Here is a 9527-nt window from a genome sequence, read left to right as displayed (position 1 = left end):
AGTTGATAGGTCACTTGTCCTCTGCCCAGGATCAGCTCTCCACCCAAAACCCCTGTGAGCTTCAGTCTTAGAACACTTCAAGCTTCAGCCAGCACAAACATGTCACAGCAAGAGGGACAGCGATTGTATTTGTACATGCAATTGGTTTAAACATAGGCTTTATTTGATCTTTTTTTTTTTTTTTAAAAAGCACTGTTATTATATTACAGCCAAAGGAATTTAGCCTTTAACCTGCAGTTTCCTTACCCTCAGGAATATAAAACCTTCTTTTCTGATAAGAGATCAGGCCCAGTAGAATTTTCTTCTTTCCCCTCATTCCTGGGAGTGAAGTAATTAACTAACAACCTAATCAGACCCTGTTTTACACAAACTAAATCTTTGGTAACATGAAAGAAAAAAACCCAGAAGTTTCTGGCATTATACTGCAGAGAAATACATGATTAGAAGTGATTAATATCTATAAAAGAAAGATGCATTTATCTTGCAAATGCATCACCCTAAGGCCATACCATTCTTTTAGTCTCCTTCTAGTGGGAATAATGGAGGGAACTTGAACCCTCTGCAATGGACTGAATAATGAGTATTCCCTCTGAAATTTGTATGTTGAAATCTTAACTTTCAAGGTGATAGTATTATGAGGTAAGGCCCTGGGGAGGTTATTAGGGTTAGATGAGGTCATGAGGGTGGGGCCCTCATGATGAGATTAGTGCCCTGATGATAGGCCCTGCAGAGATAAGTGATGGAACTCTTCACCCCTTCTACCATATTAGGTTGCAGTGAGAAGACCTCTCTGTGAGGAAATAGGCCCTCACTAGACACTGAATCTGCCAGCACATTGATCTGAGACTTCCCAGCCCCCAGAGCTGTGAGAAATATATTTCTGCAGTTTAGAAATCCCTCAGTTTAAGGTGCTTTGTTATAGCTACCTGAAGGGAACTGTTAGAGCTCCCCTTCTGTCCAGCTCCACAAGGAGCTTAAGAGGGAGGACAGCTGACAAGGACAGGGCTGTTGGAGATCAAAGGGAGAAAGACCAGAGGAAAAAGGCCTCCCTGTTCTATTGCCCACTGAGGAGGAAGATTCTCAAGGATTGATTTCCATCAATGGGCAAAACCGAAGAACAACTTTGTACTATCCTCTGAATCCCATGTATCTGCCTAATCATCAAATAGAAGGGTTTTCTTTTTCCTTTCAGGTTGTGGCCTATGTATTTGTTTTCTATGCTATGTAGCAAATTACCCCACACTTAGAAGCTTAAAACCACATACATTAACTATCTCACATATTGTTTGAGTCAGGAGTCTGGACACAGTTTTGCTGGGTCTTCTCTTTAGGATCTTAGAAGGTTATAGTCAAGGTGTTGGCCAAGGCTGGGTTCTCATAGGAGGCTTGACAAGCGAAGGATTTGTCTTCATAATCCCTCAGGTTGTTGAATTGATTTCACTGTAGGATTCACAGCAACTCACTTCTTCAAAGTCAGCAACAAAGACAGAAAGAAAGAAACTATGTGATAGAGTCTTACATGACTTAACTTAATCCTGGGAGTGACACTCCATTACGTTTGCTATTTTCTACTGGTTAGAAGCAAGTCAAGGGACCTGTCACACTCTAGAAGGTGAGGACCTGAGGAGGTGGATGGAGTTCAGGAAGTCTAAGCTAAAGCCTATCTGTCTCAGTCTATATCTTCCCAGCCTAGAATTTGCACAGCATGGCTAAGGGGCTCTAAAAGCAACATTCCCTGAAGAATCATAAAATGAAGGAAGATCATTTAAAATATGCATACATATACACCCCAGATCTAAGGATAAAATAAAGCCAAGCGTTTTTCTTTTTTTTCTTTTTTGAGACAGAGCCTCAAGCTGTCCCACTGGGTAGAGTGCCGTGGCATTACAGCTCACAGCAACCTCCAACTCCTGGGCTCAAGCGAGTCTCTTGCCTCTGCCTCCCAAGTAGCTGGGACCACAGGTGCCCGCCACAACGCCCGGCTATTTTTTGGTTGCAGCCGTCATTGTTGTTTTGGCGGGTCCGGGCTGGGGATTCAAATCCGCCACCTTAGGTGTACGTGGCTGGTGCCTTAGCCGGTTGAGCTATGGGCGCCGAGCCTAGCCAAGCGTTTTTCTTAGTAGCTGGGGACATGACATGTCACAGTCATGTGACACGGGTTTGAATCCCTGATCTATAATTTAGATATTTGCTTAACTTCCTAAGCCTCAATTCCTGTCTTTAAAGTGGAAATGATGATACTTAACCTTTGGGGTTATTAACAAGAATTAAATTAGATAAAGTGGGTAAAATACTTAGCACAAGGCCTGGCACAGAAGAGCCCAATAAATAGTCACCACTGCATCCAAGTAAGAGCCTCGGGTTGGTCAAACAAGCTAGAAGTTTTACAATGTGCTCTAAAGACAGAGAACTTAAACTCCAAGGCTGGGTGTCCTTCTGAGGCCTGAGAGAGTTGGTTACCAGTTTGGCTCCATAGTTCCCTCAAAGCTGTGGGTCTCTCTAACCTCCCAGGTGGTTCTGCCAGGGATTTTTAGTCCACCTTTCCTGGATCTTCATCGGCAAAACCAGAGAGCTCCTGTAATGCTGGGTTCAAAGTCTCTGCAGACCTCCAAGCTTCACAGCTGGAAGGCCTTGGGGAAGGCTCTTCTCACCCCAGTTTCTCCCCACATGCCTCTAGCCATCCTGTGCTGAGGCGGAAACTCTGGGGTCCTGGATGAACATCTCAGCACAAGTTTTCTGTCTGCTAGTCCCGCTTAGACCTTGGAACCTGGCTTCTGGGATGGGTTCCCTCATTTACTCACTCACTGAGCACGTAGGCAACACCTACCATGTGCCAAGCGCTGGGCTAGTTTTAGAGAGAGAACAGTGATGAATGCAGAGCACCCCACCTTCAACTCACCATCGGCCCACATGAAGGCAGGTACACACCAACAAAGAACAGCTGACCCCTGACTTCGGACACCTTACACTGACCCCTCAGGCTTGACAGTACAGTGTTCAGACAGGCCCGGGCTTTCTGCTTCCATCCAGACTGATGTTTCTTGAACACAATCTCACACCACTTGTGTGTTTCCCGCTCCCACTGCCATTGCATGCCTTTCTCAATAAGCAATTTTTGTGCTGACGGTTCAGTAAATGTTTAGTATCAATATTTCACAAGCCATATTTTCCTCCATCCACAGTACATGTGGGACAGACTTGTTCACTGCATCAATCTTGAGCACTGCAGCTTCATGCCTCCCTCTCCCATTTATCCCAGGTTTCTGAGGATTTGCTGGCTAAGAATCACTGTCTCAGAGCTCATTACATATTCCTTATTTGGCTCACCCAGCAAAGGCTGCTATCCTTTTTTAAATGTCATTTTCACAAAGAATGAAGTCTGTGATTTCAGAAGAGTTGTTCTCTACATACAGGTGAGCAGAGGGTACAGAGCCTTGATGGGGTACAAACTCTTTAGCCATTAGTGTCTTAATAATTCTAAAACCAATACAACTAATAATAAAGGTTAAAATTTAGAAAGGGATTATGATGTGTCAGGGGTTTATATGTTACGCTGTTAACCCTCACTATCACTTTGAGCTGGACACTAGTACCAGCATTTAAGAGCCCTGGAAGCCAAAGGGTGAAGATTTTAAGCTCAAGGTCAACAGTCAGTAAGTGTGGTGAGAAAGTCCACCCCTCTGGTAGTCTTGTGCAGTGGGGTCCTCAAGTGTGAAGAGGGACATGTAGGTCTGAGGACAAAGTCAGCTTACTCAAAACTTTGTCCAAGATCAGCCCTGGCTCTTAAGGGACAAGGTGGGATCAGTAGCCACCAAATCTAGTAGCTAGCTAGTCAGCCACATTTTGGGGTGTGCATCACTGCCCAGCTCTGGAAATGGCAAAAAAATAGTGCCCACGTAGCCAGGTGTGGTGGCACACCCTATAATCCTAGCACTCTGTGAGGCTGAGGCACGTGGATTGCTTGAGCTCAGGAGTTTGAGACCAGCCTGAGTCAGAATGAAACCTTGTCTTTACTAAAAATAGAAAAACTAGCCCGGCGTTGTGGTGGGTGCCTGTGGTCCCAGCTACTCGGGAGGCTGAGGCCAAAGGATCGCTTGAGCCCAGGATTTTGAAGTTGCTGTGAGCTATGATGCCACCAGGGCACTCATCCCAGGGCAAAAGAATGAGACTCTGTCCTCCCCACCCCCCAAAAGTGCCCAGGCTATCTCTGTGGAATAACAACTACAAAGGAGAGGAAAAGATGGAGGTGGCCTAACTGGGAAGGATGTGGAGCAGAGACGACTTTTAGACAACTCTCAGGATAGAGGAGGAAATACCCTTTTCTGGAGCAAAGCTTGTGATCCTGAGTCTTGTCTTCCTAACAATGACAGGTACTGTTGAGATGAAGGCCCAGTGGACTGGGAAGCTGAACCTGCACTGGCCTTTGCAGCCCCCCTGCTCGCACAGATCATGACACACTATGAAGTAATGTCTTTAGGTAGAAGGAGGGAACTGAATTGTACCCGTCTAGCCAGGATTTCTCTAGGACACTTCAAAGGAGCATCTCCTTTGATCGTTTTGACTTCCCAGTGATAAGGAATGTGAACAGATGACTCACTGAAATTACTCAGAGACCTCAGGCTGATGGGAGCTTTAGTCTGACCCCTCACCAGTGCTAAGGGAAGGATAAAGTAGGGAATTGAACACTGGCTCTTAAGACTTCCACCAGGAAGTGACACACACACCCCTTGCTCACGTTTTGCTGGCCAAAATACGTCATCTGGCCTGTCTAATTCCAGTGCCATCCTGCTGTGTGCCAGGGAGGGTGAGGAGGACAGTGGGCACAAGAAACACCTGGTAAACAGTGCTGATGGCTGACTCAATGACCAACTGACAAGCAGGTGTTTTTAGGAGGTAAAGTAAAGGAGTATGATTTCAAAAAAAAAATAAGGAACAGGCTTGGTGCCTATAGCTCAAGTGGCTAGGGCGCCAGCCACACACCAGAGCTACAGTTTGAATCCAGCCTGGGCAGCCAAACAACAATGATGACAACTACAACCAAAACAAAACAAACAAAAAAGCCAGATGTTGTGGCGGTTGCCTGTAGTCCCAGTTACCTGGGAGTCTGAAGCAAGAGAATCACTTAAGCCCAAGAGTTGGAGATTGCTGTGAGCTGTGATGCCATGGCACTCTACCCAGGGCAACAGCTTGAGACTCTGTCTCAAAGAAAACAATAAAAATATAAGGAACAGTGATATACTTTTGGTGAAACTGCAAATTAGGTCACCCTGTATGGAAAACAACATGGAGATTCCGCAAAGAACTAAAAGTTGACCTACCAGCAATTGATTGATCCAGCAATCCCACTACTGGGTATTTACCAGAAACAAGCCATTCTATCAAAAAGACACTTGCACTCGAGTGTTTATTGCAGCACAATTTACAATCGCAAGGATGTGGAATTAACTCAAGTGCCCATCAGTTCACAAGTGGATCAACAAAATGTGGCATGTGCATACACACCGTAGAATACTGCTCGGCCATGAAGAAAGATGACTGAATCCCTTTTGCAACAATGCGGATGGAACTGGAGACCATTATCCTAAGAGAAGTATCTAAAGAATGGAAAAACAAACACCACATGTATTGACGATTAAATTGGAACGAACCTATGAGCACACATGTGCACAGAGGGAAGTAAAATGCAGTAGAAATCAAGCAGGTGGAAAGGTGGGGGTGGGGGGGATGGATAAAATCGCTCCTAATGGGCACCATTGATCCTGTCTTGGTGATGGACTCACTTACAAGGTCAGACAATAGAGTTCTCGAATTCATCCTAGAAAATGTGCCACATACCTCATTGCTGAATATCACTGTGGTCACCAGAAGGCCAGGAGTGCTTCCAAGGTGACAGTAGCGATATTCAGCAAGGAAGGGTGGAGCACTTTTCCTAGGATGAACTCCAACCTCCTATAACTCGGACAAGGAGTACAGAAGCAATCCATGTAACCAAAACATTTGTGGCCCCGTACAAACTCCCATGATTTCAAATTAATGAAAATTAGGCCCTCAGGAGCTTTGTTTTGTCTGAAGAGCTTTAATCTGAGCACCACAATTTTGTTTAAGGAGACGGATGTCTTGATCTGACTAGATTATCAAGGAAAAAGGATACTGAAAAAATTGTAGAATTTATGAAACTGGAACAAAAGCAGTGCTCTTGTAACGTGTAACAGGAGGATGACACAATCTAGCTGGCATTCTGGATTGTTGGTGAGAAGGCTGAGAAAACCCCCAGGGGACTCTGCAGAGGTAAAATACCCAAACGCAGAGGCTCCATTAACCATTTCTCCCTTGAACTTCCCTGTTGTCTTGCTATTTCTTCGAACAATTTCAAAGCAGTTTACTGTGTATCACCACATCTGGAGCTTCAAACAATTGGACAGTGACTACTGATGTTTTATTCACTTGTTCCTTCACTCAACATATATTTACTTTGAGAACTATTGGCCGGGCGCAGTGGCTCACACCTGTAATCCTAGCACTCTGGGAGGCCGAGACGTGGATTGCTTGAGGTCATGAGTTCGAGACCAGCCTGAGCAAAAAGCAAGACCCCGTCTCTACTAAAAATAGAACAACTGAGGCAGGAGGATTGCTTGAGCCCAAGAGGTGGAGGTTGCTATGAGCTATGAAGCCATGGCATGGCACTCTACCTAGGGTGACAGCTGAGACTCTGTCTCAAAAAAAAAAAGAACTTGCTACATGCATTATACTTCTCCAGACACCAGGGTTACAAAGATACACGGTCCTTACCCTTAGGGCTCTCTTTAACAAATTTCATGGGGGAGAAAGAACAAGGATCAGAAAATGATAGAAAATTGTGAAAGTGCAGTTTATAGAAACATGTATCTGTTATTATGGGAGAGTTGTCAGAACTGAACTGACGATATTTATAAGGACATCACCTGCCTTGGAAAAGAGTGGTGTGTCAAAAAATAATAATAAAATAAAATAAAACAAATAAAATGATCTATATTTTACACACACACACACACACACACAAAAGAGTGGTGTGTCTGTATGATCCACCCAATGCCCAGGCACGTGACTTGTGCAAGGTGTGCAGCGTACAATTTCAGGGCACACCCACCCCTCACAGACTTCTTAGATTTGTGTGGATGTCAGACAACTATCTTGAACCTCAGGTGCCATGACAGAAGTCACTGTCTGGACTAGGAACAGGTCTGCCAGCGGCTAGCCAACGTTTAGTTCTCTGAAATATTTTCATTATACGCCTACTCTTATTTTACTAATACTGATGTAATGGCAATCTCCAACTTCCTAAACTTTTTTTTCAGTACTCATTGATCCTACATCTAGACTGAGACTGTTCTAACCACGTTGGAAGACCAAGATAAATATAAGTCATTATCATTGACCCCAGAAAGTGAAGAAGAGAGACAAAAGCAGGCAGGTGCTCAATAGTAGTTCTCAATCATATCTGAACCAATTAGAGTCCTTGGGACTGGAGCAGCTGGTCAAATTGCACATTCACTACTGTAGTCTTGGAAATGGATCTGTCTTTGGTAAAGAACAGCCTGTAATTCTCGTGCTTTTGGATATTACCCCCATGATGGGTGTCCTGGATAGTGCCCTAATGGAACTGCAAGACTGCCCTTCCCCTCCTGAAAGATGTCATTGCAACAAAGAAGAGGTTGCCTTCAAAGACCTGGATGTGGCCATTTTCGTGGGCTCCATGCCAAGAAGAGAAGGCATGGAGAAGAAAGATTTGCTGAAAGCAAATGTGAAAGTCTTCCTATCCCAGAGTGCAGCCTTGGAGAAATGTGCCAGGAAGTCAGTTAGAGTCATTGTTGTGCGTAACCCAACCAGTACCAACTGCCCGACTGCCTCCAACGCAGCTCCATCCAGCCCCAAGGAGAACTTCCCTTGCACCACTCATTTGGTTCACAACCGAGCTAAATCTCAAATTGCTCTTCAACTTGGTGTGACTGCTGATGATGTAAAGAATCTCATTAACTGAGGAAATTGTTCCTCAACTCAGTATCCAGATGTCAACCATGTCAAGGTGAAATTGCAAGGAAAGGAAGTTGGTGTTTATGAAGCTCTGAGAGACGACAGCTGGCTCAAGGGAGAATTCATCACAACCGTGCAGCAGGGTGGTGCTGCTGTCATCAAAGCTCGAAAACTATCCAGTCTGCTGCGAAAGCCATCCCTGACCATGTCAGAGACATCTGGTTTGGAACCCCAGAGGAAGAGTTCATGTCCATGGGCGTAAATTCCGCTGGCAACTCTATGGCTCTACTCATTCCCGGTTATAGTCAATAATATAAGACCTGGAAGTTTGTTGACCGTCTCCTGATTAATGATGTCTCACGTGAAAAGATGGATCTTCCTGCAAAGGAACCAGTGGAAGAAAAAGAAAGTGCTTTTGAGTTTCTTTCCACTGCCTGGGTAGACAACTTTTGATGTGACCAAATGCCCCAAAGCTAAAGGATCTAAATGTTGTCTTTGACTCTAGAACCAAATAATAATAATGCTGTCCTTAAATTACGTATGAAAACATCGTATTCTAGAGACTGTGTGCTTCTTGGCACAGGTTTGTGACAATTTATCATCATGCTGTTAGTGCTACATTCTCCATAAATACGTATTCAAATGAAAAAAGAAAGACAACAGAACATAAAGCAGAATAATTAAATGCTAACTTGTATAATGCTGAGTTTAAATATATTTGAGTTGTGGGGAGCATGAGATCAACCTTAGATGGGATTTCATCTTGGGCTCGAAGGATGTGAAACATTTGGATAAATTAGAGAAAAGAAAATGATGAGAATGTATGATTCTACCAATCTTTGTTTATTACATCCAGGGAAAATGCCTCGCAGTGATCACAGCAGAAGGCGGCGCAGCTGATCAAGGGTAGTGAACTCTGCTCCTCACTTCCTGAACCACTCTGGCTCCTTTCAATGCATAAAGTTACCCTGTGTTTTTCCCGCAGGTTTCTCTGGGATAGAGCAAGTCCTTCCTTCTACTGTTACCTTGTAGTGGTTAAGAACATAGGCTGGTCCACTAATTCTCAAAGTGTGGTCCCCAACCAGCAACATGAGCATCCTTGGGGGAACGTTAGAAACGCAAATCCTTGGCCCCCACCCCCATCCCAGACAGGGTGAAACGAGGCGCAGCAACCTATGGTTTAACAAACCCGCCAGGGATTCTGATGTGCACTGATGTTTGGGGACCCTGGACTCAGACATCCTGGCTCTGCTGGCACCCATTAGCTCCATGCCTTAGGCAGGTGGTTAATCCTGCTAAATCTCAAAAGGGTAGAACAGTACCGATCTCCATCAGTTATCATGAAGAAGGAATGCGTTAATGCAAATATGAAGCCCTTCACTAATCCTCCATGATTGGTAAACACTCAATAAATTATTCCTATTATCACTTGTCATGGTTTCCTTTTCCTTTTTCTTTTTTTGAGACAGAATCTCATTATATCACCCTCAGTAGAGTGCTGTGGAGTCACAGCTCAC

General features: G+C 44.5%; 1 pseudogene; it reads left to right on the top strand.

The window, feature by feature from the left end:
• Window positions 1-7510: 7510 nt before the first annotated feature.
• On the top strand, window positions 7511-8463 carry LOC100942136 (annotated as a pseudogene).
• Window positions 8464-9527: the final 1064 nt, after the last annotated feature.

Source organism: Otolemur garnettii, unplaced genomic scaffold (assembly GCF_000181295.1).
Source record: "Otolemur garnettii isolate 467f Iridium unplaced genomic scaffold, OtoGar3 scaffold00007, whole genome shotgun sequence".
Taxonomy (NCBI): Eukaryota; Metazoa; Chordata; class Mammalia; order Primates; family Galagidae; genus Otolemur; species Otolemur garnettii.
This window is presented reverse-complemented; position numbering and strand designations above follow the sequence as displayed.